The sequence below is a fragment of the Equus przewalskii genome, chromosome 15 (assembly GCF_037783145.1).
Source record: "Equus przewalskii isolate Varuska chromosome 15, EquPr2, whole genome shotgun sequence".
NCBI lineage: Eukaryota > Metazoa > Chordata > Mammalia > Perissodactyla > Equidae > Equus > Equus przewalskii.
This window is the reverse complement of record NC_091845.1, coordinates 14,799,838-14,818,443: the sequence shown is the minus strand read 5'-3', so window position 1 is coordinate 14,818,443 and position 18,606 is coordinate 14,799,838. Positions and strand designations below refer to the sequence as shown.

The window sequence follows — 18,606 nt, the reverse complement described above, 5'->3', positions numbered from 1 at the left end:
TAAAGCAGATAATGATTTTATATAATAAAAGAGAACTTTTCTATAAGTTAGGAGCTGATTCTCTCACAAGATCTTTCCATATGATGGGCTGCCATTTATCTTCTGATAATAATAGTATCATTACATTAGAGACTTTATAGATTATGTCACTTTATATTCTGACTCTGCCATGTACTGACTTTGTGACCTTGGAGAAATTTACAGAATTTAGCTATGCCTTCAAAGTTTGTCTTTAAAATGGAGATAATAGGAATATCTGCCTTATATGACATATGTGAAATATACTTTGTGCATAAATGTACATAAATGATAGTTGGTGGGTAATTCAACCGTCTTGTGTTGCAGATGAGAATATTGACATACCGAAGTTAAGAGGCTGCCTGCCACTAGACTGGTGTGCTCCCTTGGTGCACATTACATGTGTTGACTCTTTCATGCTTCCTCATTTGAGTTCCCAGTCATGACTGTTGCTTTTGAAAATCTTGTGAAACTTGTGATATAAAAGAATCAAGGAGTTTTCTAGTGTCCTAATTTATTTCTGCATCAAATTTGCTTCTTTTACCAGAAATCTTGATAACTAATCTTCTCAACCGAGGGCTGACAGACAGGTTATAAATAAGGGCTCCAGCTACTTACTATGTGACATGTTGCCCACTTGGTTTGGGTATTTTTCTGTCCTGGACCAGACAGAGGCACCTTTGGTTTTCCTAGAACATACTCTCTGTTTCTCCTCTTTCCTCCTCTTTTCAGTGTTAAAGCAAATGTAAGTTTGTGCATGTAGGAGAATAAGATCATCAGAAGGAGTGTGACGGTGGGTTGTCCTCTCAGAGATGTTTCAGTCTACAGTTACATGCCCATAGTGAAATAGACAGTTGATGGCAGATTCAGGAGTAGAATCCAGTCATTTTAGTTTCATACACTTTCTGCTGTATCATGAGCCAACCAGGAACATTAACAACCACATTTTGAGCTGCTTTCAAAAACAGTAACCTCAGTTCCATGATTTCAATCAAGCTTTGGATTCAGAAATACTGAATTTTCACTGAGCTCTTTCATGCTCCTCTCTAGGGTCTTGAGCAAGGTGGTGAACTTCTGTTCCTTCTAATTCCCTCATATTAATACCTGACAACAGAATCCTTGGGGAGTGATTGTAAAAAAACTAACTAATAAAATGGGATTGGAGCAACCTCTTGAAAATAATATAGAGAGAGTATTTACAAATACTAACTAAGACCTACAGTTCACAACACAAAAACTGCTTATAGCCCAGGTACTAAAATTACTACTAAACCATTAGCTGGGATAGAATTTCCCCCAGTGGCAAATATTTATTTTCTGTCCTATTATATGCTACTTAACATGGTCCAGTGTCAGCATAAAGCTGTAATTTGGCAATTGCATTTGTGTATTTAATAACTGTTGATAAAGCTGAAATAAATCAGTAAAAAGATTCCACTTTTGTAAAGCACATCCAAGGTTTAAGCAAAAGGAAATCATTCAGCATTTCTGATATATAGAAGCCAGAATGTAGTATATTAAGGAGAAATAACACATAAAATGATGTCTGGGACATCACTGAATTGAGGAAAGTAATCAATATCATTTTTAACCAGTGTTGGCTTGCATTGTGAAGGAAAGGAATAATTTAAAGTGCATGATCACAGCATTTAGACAATCCCAGGAGATGAAAGAAGCCTTAGACCCATAGGATGAAAGAAGCCACGAATCTTATTGCCAGACAAGGACACTGAGGCCCAGAGATAAAGGACTTCCTTAAGATCTTGTGGTAAAAGTACATTTGTTTAAGTTTGATTCAGGATTCAGGAGTAGGATTAATAGGTAGAAGTTGAATGACACACATGGTTCAAATTTTAAAAAAGATTTTTAGAAACTGGATATTCCCAACAATGGAAAAAATAAGCAGCTTTGAATGATGGTGAATGTTCCATTATTGCAAGTAATCAGTCATATAACAGATAAACTCCTGATGTGAATTATGTACCGAAAATTCCACTGGATGAAACGCTTGAATGGTTGCCCGCTGCATTCCACTCTAGTATAGCTTTCTGTACCTTAAAATATTCAACAATTTACAATCAATTATTAATTAACTTATGTAATTGTTACTTAATTAGCAAATTAACATTTTATAATTTTTAGGCATAAATAGAATTAATAAAGAACTTTCAGTGTCCTAAAAGGAAATAAAGGTGGGGGCGAGGGGTTTACCTGTCGAGATTCTCATGTGTTCATGATATAGCCCACATTGATTTGTTCCTAGGCAGAGGACAGAATAAACTGATCTTAAGTCCCTTTCAGCTCAATGATTCAAAACATGCTGGCATTTTAGTGAAATGTAATATGGATGACATAATGTAACATAGCAAATAGAAAAGTCTGCAGCTAAAAGATAAAGCACTTAAATGTCAAATAGCATTGTGTGAATAAATCTAAAATGTAATTTTGAACCAATTTTTAAAACTTGTGCTAACATGCATAACATGGTGTCATGCAGAAGATGATGAGGAGTAAACGATATGTTAAGGAAACCTGCAGATAACCAAATGCTTTCCTGTAATAAATGAATTTGCCAAATCTTTAGGGGAGTAATCGTGTGTATCCAAATGTGAGTGGTTTCCAGGATCTATTCATTTCTCTTTTCCTCACCCATACACACAAACATAAGCATGCACATCAGCTCAAATATTTATTCCCTTATGGTTTCAGAACATTGAATGTTTATAATCACTGCACTTGATGACTGTAATTTTTACTTGCAGATTGAATAGTTCCATGGCGTTGATTCTACTGAAAGTCATGGTCACTGGGCAACATGATGTCTGGAAGACAGTCTGGCAGGTAGAGTCTTAGGGAATTTCCTGGGATTTGTTCCTGATGCACTGCCATAGTACAAGTAGAAATTATGACCTCCTATAGCTGGTGCTGTCAGTACCCTGCCTATATGCCTCAGACCCTTAATTGTATTCCTGAGGACTTCCAACCATTAGTATCTGCAGCCCTGTTTCTAAGTCTCTTGTCTTGGAACTCTGGGAAATTGCATTGCTCCTGTGTATAGCTGAGCTTTAAATGCTGAGAATTAACATCCCCTGGGAATAGCCCTCCACCGGTGACTCTCAAGCAATGTAAGTATCCCAGCTCCATTATCCTTCAGGCAAGATAACTCTGCAAGGTGTGTTTTACACCACTTCTCAGAGTTTCTCTGCAGGATCGCCCACTGTATAGCTGCTTTAACAAAATATTCATTATTGGATGTTTTCACTCCGCTATATCATTTTCTTCCTTTTTGGCATTGCCTGCACTTCCTAAAGAAACTACTTTTATTCTAATACTTATCTCAGTGAGCTTCTGTAAGAACTCAAACTAACATGCATCCCACACCCAGCTGGCAAGAGCAAACCCTCCTGAAGGGGTTTATAGAAGCCCTTACCAGGGGGTACATTTTTCACATTCTAATCCCAGTTCAGCCATCCCCCATCACTCTAATAATCAGCATCTCGTAATTGTCAGTGTCTTGTTATCAAAAGGTGGCAGAGAGTTAGCTTAAAGTATCCTGAAGTGTGTTTCATATGTTGATCTTAATGTCCTTTTTCTGCTTGCTGTAATGGGCAATACCAAACAATCAGTGCTTGAATCTCCTTTTCACGTCATCACTGAGCATTCTGTTCAATGACACGTGTCCTCAGCAAAGTCTGACATCTATTCATCAAAGACAGGGCAAACACCAAGCTCATGTACAATATAACTACTGAGTATTGAATGTTTCCTTTGTTAGGCAAAATGCTAAGCATTTTACAACTCTTATCTGATATTATAGTCATCGCCATCCTTTGAGGTAGTACTGTTATTCCCATTTTACTGATGAGAAACCTTAGTCACAGAGGATTAAGTAATTTGCTTAACAACACACTAGCACTAGCAAGTAAGAGGCTGATAGAGCATTTGGGCTTTTAAATGTCTTCTATAAAACTTGGCATCTGAATGTTAGTGTACTTGATTGATATTGTGCTCTAGCTGCATTCTAATCCTGTCTTTGTAACTAACTTTTATGGATAACTTTATCTTAATGGGAAAAAAACAAGATAGTCACTAGCTGGCTTTCACCAGACATAAAGTTATTAAGACTGGGGGAGGGTTATTGCATAAGAACACTGTCGAGGGGAACAAAAAGAGAGAGGAATGCAGACCAAATTTTTTTGCCTTCTTTTTAACATTGACTTTGGATTTTAGCATGTAAGGTGATGCCAGGGTTTTTAGTGAAATGAACTTTGAATGAACTCCAATAGTAATGAACTGATAACCAATAAAATAAATAATTGATTTATCTCAGAACAATCCGACTCCTAGAAGTGGTGTTCGTGAGAAGCCCGTGTGCAACTGCCCTCTAGAAAGCCTCACAAGTTTTTGCTTTTTTTCTTTTTTTTTCCAAATGGACGATTTTTGACAAACAGACTTCTAAGGGCAGTCAAGTGTCAAATACAAAGTTATGGCTGGTGCAGCTGCCTTTGGGATCACACGCTCCATTTATTCATTATAGAAAGCTCAGATGCACAAGCATGTGGTGCCATTTCTTGTACCTGTCAGTTTAGTGCATTTAATGAACATTGATCATGTTCATTCAGACACATTTCTCCATGCTGCAAACAAGAAGTCAGTCGTTTCTGAAAGATGTGGTAGAAACTTTTCTGCAAACTGTCTCTATGGAATACTTTTTGCTGTAAATAAATAAATAAATAAATACACCGAAAATGTACACAATTTTCATACAGAAGAGAAAATATGTTAAGAAGTTATTCTGGTTTTGCTAAATCTAGTATTTGTCTACTTAAAATTGAAATTTTAATGACTTTGATAGTTATTAGATTGCTATAAAGATATTTCAAGTTTTGTAGCTTTTGTCTATTCCAAAAGTCACTTTTTGTTCTTTCGAAAATGTTTGTTCAGTTATAAAACTTCCTACTGCGTATTTTCACCATTAGTAAACTATGTTGAGTATACCGATCAATTGGTGCCAGATTTATTGTTCTACATGACAGTGAGAAAAATACTTATTATTTTCTTAGCATTTGATTTTTGCATCCTGTCAAAAATCTCATAAAAGGATTAGTTTAGGTTCTTATAATTGGAAGACACCATTTTTTATGAATTATGTTCTTGTTTGCTATTCACTTATTAGCTGGAACAAATTTTAAAAAATTGTTCAATTATATTGCCTCAGCTAGAGGTGCATTATATTTAGAAATGATTTACTCATAACTGTTCTGTCAGGAGAATATCTTAATCAGTTTTTGGAAAGGACTAAGTACATTTACATTATTCTACATGTATTGTTATTTCAACATTTATATTTCTTTTGGTTGAGCTTTTTTTCCCATCACCCTGGGACACAAGATAGCTGAAGAACACAGTGTGCTCAAATTAAGCTACAGACTCATCTAAACAACTTGTGGACTTTTCAGGTTGCTGATGGAAATTAGAATTGAATCATGGTGGGAAAAATCTCACATCTTCAACCTTTAGACTTTGATAATCTTATAAAATGAGTTGAACATTCCATCCAGAATGTGGTATACCTTTAGAAAATAGTATTCATCTAGCATGTGTTTTTTATTTGTCTAAAAGTCTATCACTCAAAAACATTAAACATGCGTATGATAAAATATATTCAGGAGTATTCTTTGAAGCTTTTTTTGTCATACAAGAAAATTGTAAATACGCTAAGTATCTGTAAATAGGGGAAGACTTCTGAAAGCTATGGTCTGCATCCTACAGTGGAATATTATAACCCATTAAAAATTGTATGGCAGATCAGTGTGTTCTGAGATGAAGGGTGTACATGTCCACGAGAAAAGCAATATGTAAATATTATGCATATTATGATGCTCTTTATTTAGTAAATAAAAAGAAAAATATATACATTTCTTTGTTTATGTGTGTAGATGCAAAGAAGAAGATTTGTGAGACAATTATTTTCTCTGTTGATAAGAATAGCATGTGGTGCATTGAAAAGGGGATTTTGACGCATCCATCTTTATTTTTCGTTATTCTACAAAAGTAATGCATGAAACTGAATTTTGTTTACTTGTTTACAATTGATTTTTTTCTTTTAGAGAAGAAAATCCATGAAACAGGTGAGAAGAGCTATAATTAATCCAATCAACAAATTTTTATGGTGCACATTCTTTGTGTCAGTCACTGTGGTTGCCACTGGGGATACAATGGAGAACAAAGAGACACACTGGCCCTGAGCTCAGGAATATAGAAATTGATAAAAATTTTATCAATGTACACATTTATTATGTAGGAAAAGTACAGGGGGTTAGAAAAGTTTATAATTATCTGGTCAGTGAAAGTTTCCTGAGGAAGGAATTTTTTGCATCAATATCTGAAGCCTTGAATCAGCCTAACTAAGTAAGGAGACTATTTATGAAGTCAAAACAATGGAAACACTAAAGAAACAGTTATGTGAATAAAAATGTAGACTGTAGAATATTTTTTTAAGAATTAGGCCAGATTATCCAGTCTATCCAATTGGCTGCAGTTAATCTGTAATTCTTTGCAAATGGCAAACCATCCAGAAAAATCAGACACTGTAACTCTCACTGCACAAGCAATGAGCCAAGTGTTATTGAAAGTAGTATATCTTCATTTGTTCATTTCTGAAGCACTTATGACACCTAGCCCAATGAGCTTCAACTCACTGTTGTTGGTATTATTTGGGTGACTGAACATTTGTCATTGCCCAGGCCATATCCGAATGTTACCTGAACTAACTCTCCTGTCTTTTTCCCTTTCCTTGCCTCCTTCCATTCATGTGCTCATGCACTCTTGCATTCAATAAAATATGTATGGAACAGCTTGTATATGTCAGATACTGGGGAAAGCAAACATGGTCCTTACCCTATAAATTCATATTCTATTGGAAGAAACAAAGAGTTAATAATACATACAAATAGAGATTACTGTTGTGAATGAAATTATTGGGATAGAGAAGGCTTACTTTAGTTGGTATATTCATGTAAGGTCTTTCTGAGGAGATGGCCCTAAGTTGCAATTTCAGCATTAGAAGAGCCAGATATAGAAAGAGTGAAAGGATAGGCATGTGTAAAAGTCTTGAACTAGGAAAGAATATGGAGTATTTGAGCAACTGAAACAAGGTGAATGAGAACGGAGGAGGACAGCTTCATTAAACAGGGATCCAAGCCCCAGGTTGGTGTAATACCTGGAAGAAAACACTACCCAGGAATACTGAAAGCACAGCCCTTATTGAGACAGTGAAAGATCAGAGTTTGTTTTGTAATTTCTAAGACTGACACTCTTTATCTTGGAATCATTGAATCTTAGGTGTGAAAAAAACTCTAAAGGTGATCTAATCACATCATTTCCCTGTGGAATGCACTTTGTAGTGGAGATCTGAATGGCTGAAGTTTTCCATCACTACACAGATTTTTTTCTCGGAGCCAGTTTTGTGATTGACTGAAAGACCTATCACCCTTTTCCTCCACAAAGGTGACCCTGAATCTTTTTGGAGCACCATTCCTGTTTACCCCTGTATGCTTTTAGTTCATAGCTCCAATGTCCTAAAAGGAAGCCCTCTTTTACACCCGAGGAATCTTAGTGGTTGGAAACATTTAAAACAGTCATTATTCTATATGGAGCTTTGTTAAACTCTGAGGCAGGAGAGTAACCCTCTCTTAAACTATCTCAAGGAAGGGGGTTTTCCAACAGTTGGTTTCTCCTGAAATCTCTTCCTAAGGTGGAGAGTTGAGCCCATTATCTAAATAATTCAGATCAAAGAGCTTAATACTGAAGTGAATCTCCTGAATTATCCCCATGGTTGTGGCTGTCTATAGTGCTAAACACCATTAATTACATCAATTAATTACCAATTCAATGAGGTAAGTTTTTCTTATACATAAATACATACCTACATGCAATCTGTAATAGAGACACTGGCAGCCTGTCTTAACTGGGGTTCTTCATCTGAATGAAGGAACACAGGAGATTATTTGAATGACTATTTTCTCATTTTCCCAAGGAATACTAGTGTTATTCTAGTAATATTCTAGATGCATAGGAGAAAAGATAATCCATTACATACAATGGATGTTCCTCTTTCGAGGAAGCCCACTTAAGAAAGGCTAGTAGGTTATTCAAAAAGACTGATACATAAATATATACCTATGTACAATCTCTACGAAATTCTAGAGAACACATTTTATATCTATTTACTCTTGTTTTCTTTCCACAAAACTTGGAGCATACCATGATTTCCACGCCCTTGTAATTAATTTCTGGTTGTCAACCTAAACTATACCTTTATTGGCAAAGTAAAGCGTTAAGGCAATTGAAAAGATAACGCACGTCAAAAAACCATTTATATCTCTATTTCGGACAAAGGCTAGACCCTTGGTAAATGTCTATTGAGTGGAGTTGAACTGAATTAGTTTCAACTGAATTGAATTGCTTTCAGAGAGCTGTAGCTGGAGCCAATTATTACTTCGTCCTTTGGCCAGTGTTTTCAGTTGAGTATTTCAACATACTATTCATTCAACCAACATTTTATTTTGTTTTATTTTATTTTTATTTCTTTCCTTTTTCTCCCCAAAGCCCCCTGGTACATAGTTGTATGTTCATGGTTGTGGGTCCTTCTAGTTGTGGCATGCAGGACGTCACCTCAGCATGGCTTGAGGAGCGGTGCCATGTCCACGCCCAGGATTCAAACCAGTGAAACCTTGGGCCGCTGCAGTGGAGCGCGCAAACTTAACCACTTGGCCATGGGGCTGGCCCCCTCAACCAATATTTTATTGGATGCATACCTATTATGAGCCAGACAGAAGCTCAGTTCAGGGCTGTGGATTCACAGATTAAATAAACACAGTCCTTAGTTTATAATTGCTCATAGGGAAAAGAGGAAGATAATGTGCACAATGCCATCAGTGATATAAGTAGAGAGCTCTAGGGAGCTCTCACAGGGATAAGTAAATGAGATGAGAAGGGAGGTAGCATCTGGAGGAGATGACACCTAGTTAAAGTCCTAAGGATGACCTTCCTAGTCAGATGAGGCAGTGAATAGCATTTCTGTTTAGGGGGAAAGATGTCATTTTAGAATTTACTCTTAAGTGTTTTCTAAGCTTTTATTATCACTTTCTCTTGACTGCTGGTGTTGTGAATTTGGACACAGGGTCTTGGAAAGGAATCCTTCATGATCTCAGAGCTTGATGGGGATGTTAACTGCAAAATATAGTGCCTTCAACTCTTGTGGCTGATTATATGTATATTCATTTTCACCATAGTTTTTAATCGCTGGTCTGTAGTTTAATGTCTTATATATATTTTATTTTAAGCAACTTCATGTATTTTTCTTGTTTTGTTCATAGATGTGGCCATAAACTGGCAGTTTGTAAATAAAATGTGCATATTAAACTGAGAGTGTTCCTTAGAACTATACTTTCATTCCCTTTGGAATTGGCTAGATCATTTTTGAGATCACTATTTTTAAGTATAAGATGGTGGACTGGGAGTTTCCAGGTCTTGATTTTAAATTCCATTTTCATCAGGTAGTAGAACAAAGTGTTGCTAAGATTAAGTTTTGCCTACTTTAAACTTAAATGGAGGAAGGTGATCTATGTGAACCTTCAGATTGAATTAGGCAAAACGTTCATGTGTAGATGGCTTGAGATATATTATGTTAAATATTTCTTCATCTTTAACTTTCGCTGCTTTCTACCTGTTTTCATACAAATGGAACCTGTTAATTAGCAAAGTGGTCAGACGCATTTAAGAGTTATGCATTCCTCAGTCTCAATTCTAGTGAGAAAAGAGAGGTTCTGATAATTAAATCTGTTTAATTGACAATTTCATAGTTTTTCTCCCTCTTGGAAATCACTTAAGCGTAAGAAGAACTAGATACAAATAGTTACTCCTGTACATTTTAGAAGAAAACTTTCCATAAAGAAACCTACTCCATTAATGTTCCTTAAAATAAAACAGTGTGTAATAAAATAGTGTATTAAGAGACCCAGTTGGGTCACCCTGTGGTATAGTGGTTAAGTTCGCGTGCTCTGTTTAGGCAGCCCAGGTTTGCCGGTTTGGATCCTGGGTGCAGACCTACATACCACTCATTAAGCCATGCTGTGGTGGCATCCCACATAGAAGGACTAGAAGGACTTACAAGTAGGATATACAGCTATGTACTGGGGCTTTGGGGAGAAAAGAAAAAAAAGACCCAATTATTTGAATTCTTTTTTTACGATATTATGAATGATAGTTTTTCACTGCCGTAAATGTGCATTTTGTGTAAAGCCTTTTATATTGTGAAATTTAAAACATATCATTGCTAATGATCAAACCCAAAATTTCTAAATCCATATATTTTGTTTTAGAAGACCATCTTCTTAAAAGCAATAGAAAAAGAAGAAAAACCTAACAGAGAAAGTTCTAAAAAATTTAATGTGTATAACTATCACGTCTTTATTGATTAAAATATAGATATCCACACCCAAACATTCTGATTGTAATACCCTGCCTTGATGTCTGAAATTTTGTTTTTAAATACAAATCCTGAATGATTATGATGTAGATGACTTCTAGTACACACTTTGAGAAACTTTTAAAACATGAAGCTTAATCACCTGTATCTTGAAGATTCATGGAATTTATATTGGCAGTGGAGAGGAGATAGGGCAAATTAGGGTAGAGTTACCTTAAATGTCTGCAGGTAAAGGCATGCTTAATTTACTGGTTGGGGGGCTGTGCATCCTGGAAACAAATCAGTGTTCAATGGAATCTTTACAGTCTTTAGTCTCTAAGTATTAATAGATCCATTCCCAGCTTCAAAATTGGTACTTGCCCTATATATAAAGTCTATGAGATGAGGACATGCTTCTAGCCAGAATTTGTTTTGCCTGCCTTATGTTCCATGTACTAATTCTCCTTTTTTGCAGTCATGCTTTCATTGACCTTCTCAAGGTCAAAGACTTTGTCACCTTTTTTTCACTGCCTGCTTACCTTTACCTTCTATTTCTTTCATCAGTTCTTTCAAGGTGTCCAGGGCTGCAAAATGTTCAAGATATTCTTATTCTTTTATTTTTAAATTGTATTTATTTATTTGTTTGTGGCAGGTCCAAACAATGTCTTTTATCCATACTTCCTTTTTGAAGTTGTTTGCAAAAATAAGAAATAAATGGCAGAAAGTGAGATCTTAGTGCTGTAAATAACATACATTTTAAAAATGCTTAGCTTAGAATATAGTAGTAGACCACTGAGCACTTGCAGTAATGGTGGGCAAATGAATGTAGCAATGGCAATTGCAGTAATGGAGGGCTAAGGAATATGTAATGTTGTCTGCAGCTCTGGGTTTCATTGGGTGGACAGGGTGTTTTAAAAGGGGTATGAATACATTGATGATTTACTGATGTGGTGTACCTCTGCATCAATGTTTTTCAAGGTATGGTTCACAGATACGATAAGCATATACTGAATGTTCAATTATGTGTTTTAGGAAGGAGCCACTAACTAGATGGGACCCTGAGACAGCAAGTGTAAACTAGGACTGTTGAAGGTAGATTGTGACAATGGTCTCTCTATTCCTAAACCACCATCTCTAGAATTACATGAAATCATTTTTTTAAAATTGCAGATCCTTAAGACTACCTAAAAATTTCTGAGAGTAGAGTGGAATCTTTAGTGCATCCTGTTCCTGGGAAGTTTAAACAAGAGAATTACTACATTAGAGCATTAGAACTTTAGAACAGTGGTTCTGAAAGTGTGAGTCCTAGACCGGCAACATCCACATCATCTGATACCTTGTTGGAAATGAAGCTTCACAGATCCCACCTTAGACCTACTGAATCAGAAACTGAGGATGGGGCCAGGCAATCTATTTTAACAGACTTTCCATGTTATTCTGATGCATATTGAAGTTTGAGAACCACTGCTCTATTGAATATGGCAAACCAGTGCCTTTCTGATTTACTGTTTTCTTTACTTAGTATTATAATAATGTGATTTTTTAAAAAAATCTGGGTGCTCCTCTCATATCTCCTGCGTAAGTGATGATACAGTGTTATGCATCATTGAAAGAACTGTAGAAGAGATGTGTACTGACTTAACCTGAATTATAGTCATCTGACTTCTTCTTTACAAGAAGTATGTGGGTGGGAGTGATATTCTAAAATGTAGGAAGATGACAAGTTTGAATGGGATAGCTAATGAAAAGGAATGGATGGGGGTGTGGAGAAGAGAAGAACAATACAACAGAGACAAGTATTGACATAGTTGTCTTGGAAATCCTGGTTATGATCCTCTATTTCCATTGCCTGAGGCACTCATCTCAGGTCAGCACTGACACTGCAAGTTGACTTGCTCTTTAGCACAACAATCTGACTATTTTAAAAGCAGTTCCTTTTGAAAAAAATCTTTAGAAGTAAATTTTTTGGTTTTAGCCTTTGGCAGTGTCAAAACTAGTGCTAGCAAGAGCCTCTAGCAATAAGTAAATGAGATTCATAAACCAAAGCTAAGAGAAATGCACAGAAGTTTTACAAATGTGAAAAGCAGTTTTCTTTTCTTTCTATAAATATTATATTTGCAGAGATCTATTTGGCGTTCAGTCTTGTTTGTCTGCTGTCCAGCTGACTTTTAAGTTTCGTCTTGGCAAACGTACTTGCTGAAGGATTAAGTCACACAGACCTCAGATCCGTTAACTGAAGGTACTTGAAAATCACTAATATATTTGTAAATTCCAGTGTATGAGATTTTGTGTAATTATATACGTTAACTAGATATTGTAGGGGATCAGAATTGACCACCTCAAAATATGTCTCTTTGCCTTGATTATTTTCAAGAACAAAAGACTCTAAAAGAAACCTTGACCTCCCGCCTAGCTGCCTAAAAGAAATTTAAGATAAATTTCTTTATCTTGGGGATACCTGGGGACAGGCCTTCACCATAGATAACTCTGCATGTTTGTAGACTGGGAGGATCTTGCTAAGACCACCATTATCAAAGTTCTCTTTACCAAACATTTGCTTTACCATTTCCATGTGAATTGCCTTCCTCACCTTTGAAGTCTGAAACCACTACCCCCAACACCTTCCTTCGTCTTTAGCTGAAGATGATATTTAATGTGGCAGCTTGGCCATTCTGGTGAGTTACTCAGCTTTCCTGGGTTTCTCCCATGTATAAGTGTTATAAAGCTTTGTTTGATTTTCTCCTGTTATTCTTCCTCATGCCAATTTAATCTGTAGACCAGCCAGAAGGACCTAGAGGGTAGAGGAATTCTCTCATTCCCCTACAATTTTGGTAAAGATTGTGAGCAGATAATTTGTGAATCACCTGTAAGAGCTGCAGTTCCTCAGTTCACTTTTAACGTGTCCAAGTAAGTTGGAACAGGTTATGCAAAAGGAACCAATTGATATTTGTATATGAGTGTATTTGAGAATACAATTGTGTGTTTGTCTTTGAATAATTGGATGTCTGTGTATTACAAAGCCAAATACTCTTTTTTTTTATTTTTTAATATTCACCCATCCATTCAACAGATATAAAAGGAGGTTAAGTGACTAGTTCAGGGCCCTGTACTTGATTAAAAGTTGATTCAGGATTGGAAGTGGCACCTTATGATACAGTGTATCTGCTATATATTCCAGTCACCATTCACTTGTGTAGTATTCAATTCATTTGTAAAATATTACTATTGAAGTTGAAATGAATTGCTAGATTTTTACATCCAATAATTACTAAGTAAATGAGTGAGATATTTGGATGAATTCAAGGGAGCCCCCAAGAAACCCATTATTGAGATGAGTGTAAGATGATATATATTAATAAACACAGGTATTAATATGTGATTCAAAAAGGAAGGACTTTCAAGGAAGGAAATTTTCTTGTTTAAGCCTCCCAAGTGTGTGTGACCTGATTGAATCAGCATTGCTTACAATAGGGCCCAAGAGAAATACAACTGTATTTTGCAATATTATCTGTCCCCAAAAGAGACTCTTCTTCAAGGGGAAATATTCTAACAAACTGAAGATAAAGTCTAACCTTTGGGGTCCTCTTCTTCCACATATTCTATTCTGGAGAGTGGCAGGTAATAAATAAGGTATTAGGCTAGATTTTCAGTTCAAATTTAATTTTGATTCCTTCAGTGGATTCAGCTGTGGCATTCAAGCATAGTTTTTGCAGGTGCAGAGAAAGAGTTATTTAGTCCTGCAGTGTGACTAATTGCTAGTAATTGCTTATGGGAAGGGGGTTAGGAAGGCCTGTCTCTGGATCTTCCCCATCATAATTTGTGCAGGGTCCTTGGCAACACGGGACAGCAGCATGGAGCAGTGTAGAGACTGAGAAGTCGTCCGCAATTGTGCAATATATAAAACAGATTGGTCTCCATTGAAAGAAAAGCCTTGTGTAAATTGAATTTTTATACAAATAGAAAACTTATGAAAACATGATCTTTTAAAAAATATTTTATTTTCGTTTCTGATTAACCTTTGTTTGGAATTGCTCTTACCAATATAGTACTTTTCTGTCTCATCTCTTACTTTTTCCCTCTTTCCAATAACTAATATTCTATGAACTAGTATTTAATAGACCATTTAAAGAGGTATGGTAATTTGCCTATTATGAAAAGAAAAATATATTTATAATTAAAATATACATTGAAGTAAGCTATATACAATAGAAATTTAGTTTAAGTCAGATCTTTCTGCAACCTTGTTAAAGCATACAGTTCCTGTGTCATTTTTTTTTTTTTGAAGAAAAAGATTAGCCCTGAGCTAACATCTGCTGCCAATCCTCCTCTTTTTGCTGATGAAGACTGGCCCTAAGCTAACATCTGTGCCCATCTTCCTCTGTTTTATGTGGGACACCTGCCACAGCATGGCTTGACAAGTGGTGCGTAGGTCCACACCCAGGACCTGAACCAGCAAACCCCAGGCCACCGAAGCCGAACGTGCGAACTTAATCACTGTGCCACCAGGCAGCAGCCCCCTAGTTCCTATGTAATTTTTGATGATTATTTATTTACTTATTTTTTTCCTTCTCTCTCCATTATATCTCTGTTAAATCTGACTCAAGATCCCGGATGGAATTCATCAAGTGGTTGAGTTTTTACAATTCTCTGAAACTATGAAAACCTAACAAAAAAAATGCACAGCAGCTTGTGGACCATAAAGATTTAAGTAGATACAACCCAAGAAATCAAATAGATTGTTTCTAAGTATGAGATGAAGAAAATCCAGGTCTTAACTACTATTGAGAATTATCTTGCTATCTACAAAGCATCCTGCTGAATTTCAAGAAGTATTTTTTAATTTAGTATCTTGAGAATTTTTTGTTTGTCTTATTTTTTTCTATTTTATTTTTTTGTTGAGGTTGTGATAGTTTACAACCTTGTGAAATTTCAGTTGTACATTATTATTTGTCAGTCATATTGTAGGTGTACCACTTCATCCTTTTTGCCTGCTCCTCACCCCCTCTTTCCCTAGTAACCACTAATCTGTTCATTTTGTCCACGTGTTTAACTTCCACATATGAGTGGAGTCATACGGAGATTGTCAAGACATATTTTGAATGGAAGTAGAATTGTAAGACTTTTTTGCTTATTTTCTCTAATTATTTATTTTTTTATCATATTCCTTAAGTATTGAGTTCTCAAAAACTTGTCATTTACCTTCCCCCTACATACACACATATAGATAAAGTTTATCTCAGGAGTTTTGTGAATTAGTCCAAAAAATTAATCACTATAGTTTAAGACCTCAGTAATATTCAACTGGTTTCATTTTATTCTATTACATGGAACTTAAATTACTTGGGAAGTTTAAATAGTGTCATCTAAATAGTGATATATCCACTACTACTATTTCGGTGATAGGTAAAATTCAGAACGCTTACTTCCAAGCGTGTGTATTAGTCAGGGTTCTCCAGAGAAACAGAACCAGTAGGACATGTGTACACACACACACACAGATTGATTTATTATAAAGAATTGGCCTACATGATTATAGAGGCTGAGAAGTCCCTCAATTTGCCATCTGCAAACTGGAGACCAAGGAAAGCCAATGCTATAATTCAGTCAGAATCTAAAAGCCTGAGAACTGGGGGAGCCAAAATTTAAATCACAGTCCAAGGGCTAGAGAAGATGAGATGAAATGTCCTCACTCAAACAAGCAGGCAGGAAGCAAAGAGGGGCAAATTCCTCCTTCCTTCCCCTTTCTGCTCTATTGGGGCCCTCAATGGATTGTGTGAGGCCCACCTGCACTGATAAAGATCTGCTTTACTCAGTCTGCTGATTCAAAGGCTAATCTCTTCCAGAAACTCCCTCACAGACAAACTCAGAAGTAATGTTTTACCAGCTCTCTGGGCATCCTTTAGATCAGCCAAATTGGCCCATAAAATTAACTATCAACATGTGACTGATGTGAATCCTAAATTACCACAGATTTTTGAAATGGTTAAGGAGAGTGCACCTGTTTCTTTTTTCCAACTTTAAGTCCAACTGGATATCTGCACTTTGAAGAAATGTATTCTAGAGGGGGGAGAACACTTTTGACTCTTTTTAATAATTAAGAGAAATTTCAGTTACACAAAGTAAAAAAATATAAAATTTTTAAAAATTTATAATTTATATAATTATAATAACTTGTGGAAAGTTAAGAGAATTCTATAAGAGAAGGGATGATTTTAAAAAAAGACGTTTCAGGAAAGAGTTTCTTTTGACAAACCTATCTGCTCATTATAATTGATGAATTGGTTCCATTCTGGTTCCTAGTGACCCATCTAGCACCGAGTAGGAAATGATGCAGGAAATGAATGTTGTGGTCTCATTTGTCAGGCAGGGCCACTAGTGTCTTGCAGGACATGTGAGTTTCCTTCCATTCTTTCCTCACATTTACCTGCCCATCCTTTTCCCTTTCAGTGCTTTTCTCTCCCATTAAACGACTTGGGTGACTGCCCTTTTAGTAGCATCTTAGCATTAGTTCTTTAGGGTCCACAGCCTCTTTTTTAAAGTTGATATTTGGCTTCTAGAGCAAAGATGACAACTCATCAAAAATCGCAGTAGTTTAATAAGAATGAATATTTCTATCATTTTGAGATCATTCCAAAGTAATTTCAGCCATATATCCCTGAGCTCAATTTTAAATATGTATTTAAGTGCTTACCTAAATCAACTCACTGATTCTGGATGTCTGGCGAGCTGGAGGATGTGCGCTCTGCCTACAGACCAGCCGCCTACACCAATGCATTTGTAAGAGGGTCACAAAGCAGTGACCATTCAGCCTGGGGTGTGGTTCCATGTTGACTTTTTTGCTCTTCCTTTCGTTAAGCAGTCAGCTTTAATTCCACTAACCAGTTTAATTTATGTATAGGTTGATTCCTTTGTAGTTTATCCTGTTTCCTTCTAGGCTTTAAGCAATGAAGGACCAAATTGATTTACATAGTTTATCTGATAAACAAACGTAGGTGATTAAGTTTGATTTATTTCCTTAGGAAACTCTTTTTAGCCTCTTCTGGGATAACTCCGATCACCTTATTTTATTCTCTTATACGACCATCTATCTTTTTTTTGTGACATTTTATAATACATTTTATATACATTTGTATTCTCTTTTTTTATCAAGTATTTTTCAAATGATTACTTTATACCAGATAGTGCTCAGTGAATAAAATGGATAAAAACCACTGCCTCATGAAGCATATATTCCAGTAAGAAGGGCAAAAAATTAACAACTTGTGTTATAATGTCAGGTAATGAAAAGTGCTTCAAAGGTAGAGTAAAGCAAGGTAAAAATGGAGAATGCCTAGGAGGAGAGGCTCTGACAAAATTAAATACGCTGGTTAGAAAGGAGGAGGAGGTGATGTAGAATGAAGAACTGAATAACAAGAAGTTGCCCATGCTGTAAAGATCAGTGGGAAGAGATCTTCATGCACCAGAGGGGACTGTTATCATATTGGAGGAAAAGAAAGAAGGCCATTGATGCTGGATGTGGTGAATGAGGGAAAGTGGTAGAAATGGAGATTGTAGATGCTGTCAGGGTACAGATCACATAGGGCCTTGTTGGGTGACATAAGTTTGTATGTTTTTTATGTTCAGTGGAAAATCATGGTAGAATTTTAACTCATATCTCATCTGTTAGACCTTGCCTGCCATATGAGAACAGGGTCTGCAGTTGCCATTGTAGCCCCAAAGCCTAACACTTAATAAATATTGGATGAATGCATGGATGGTCAGACAAATGAATTAATGGCCTTACAACCTTGTTCCTCTTTTACTTAAGCAATTCTGTTAAAAACAAAGTTTTGCTAGTTTGTTTTGCTTTGCTTTTCTAATATCAGAATTGCATATATTGCTAGCTTGTGTTGCATTTGTATCTCTTGACAAAATTAAGTTTAAAATTTATTACATCTAGGTAATTAGAATTCCTTAAATCCTATACCTTGAATGCGGTGTCCTTTTTCTTCCTCTTGCTAGATAAAAAAATCTAATTAGCTTGACAGCTTGAACATGATTGACTGTCCACTTAAGCTTCCTTGTATTTCCATGTGGTAATTAATCCTAAAGGATAATGTTAAGTCAGATTCCCCAGC

At 36.0% G+C, this 18,606-nt stretch overlaps 1 protein-coding gene across 6 annotated transcripts in view; it reads left to right on the top strand.

Annotated features, from left to right (window-relative positions):
• The window catches only part of CNTN4 (contactin 4), an 874,157-nt gene that overhangs the window by 301,138 nt on the left and 554,413 nt on the right, over positions 1-18,606 (top strand). Inside the window, exon 1 of one of the 6 annotated variants that reach the window (XM_070576727.1) lies at positions 12,616-12,728. The exons of the other annotated variants lie outside the window; for them this stretch is intronic. The gene's annotated coding sequence lies outside the window, so the exon portion shown is untranslated. Of the gene's footprint in view, positions 1-12,615; positions 12,729-18,606 lie in introns of those variants that run through there. 6 annotated transcript variants of the gene reach the window in all.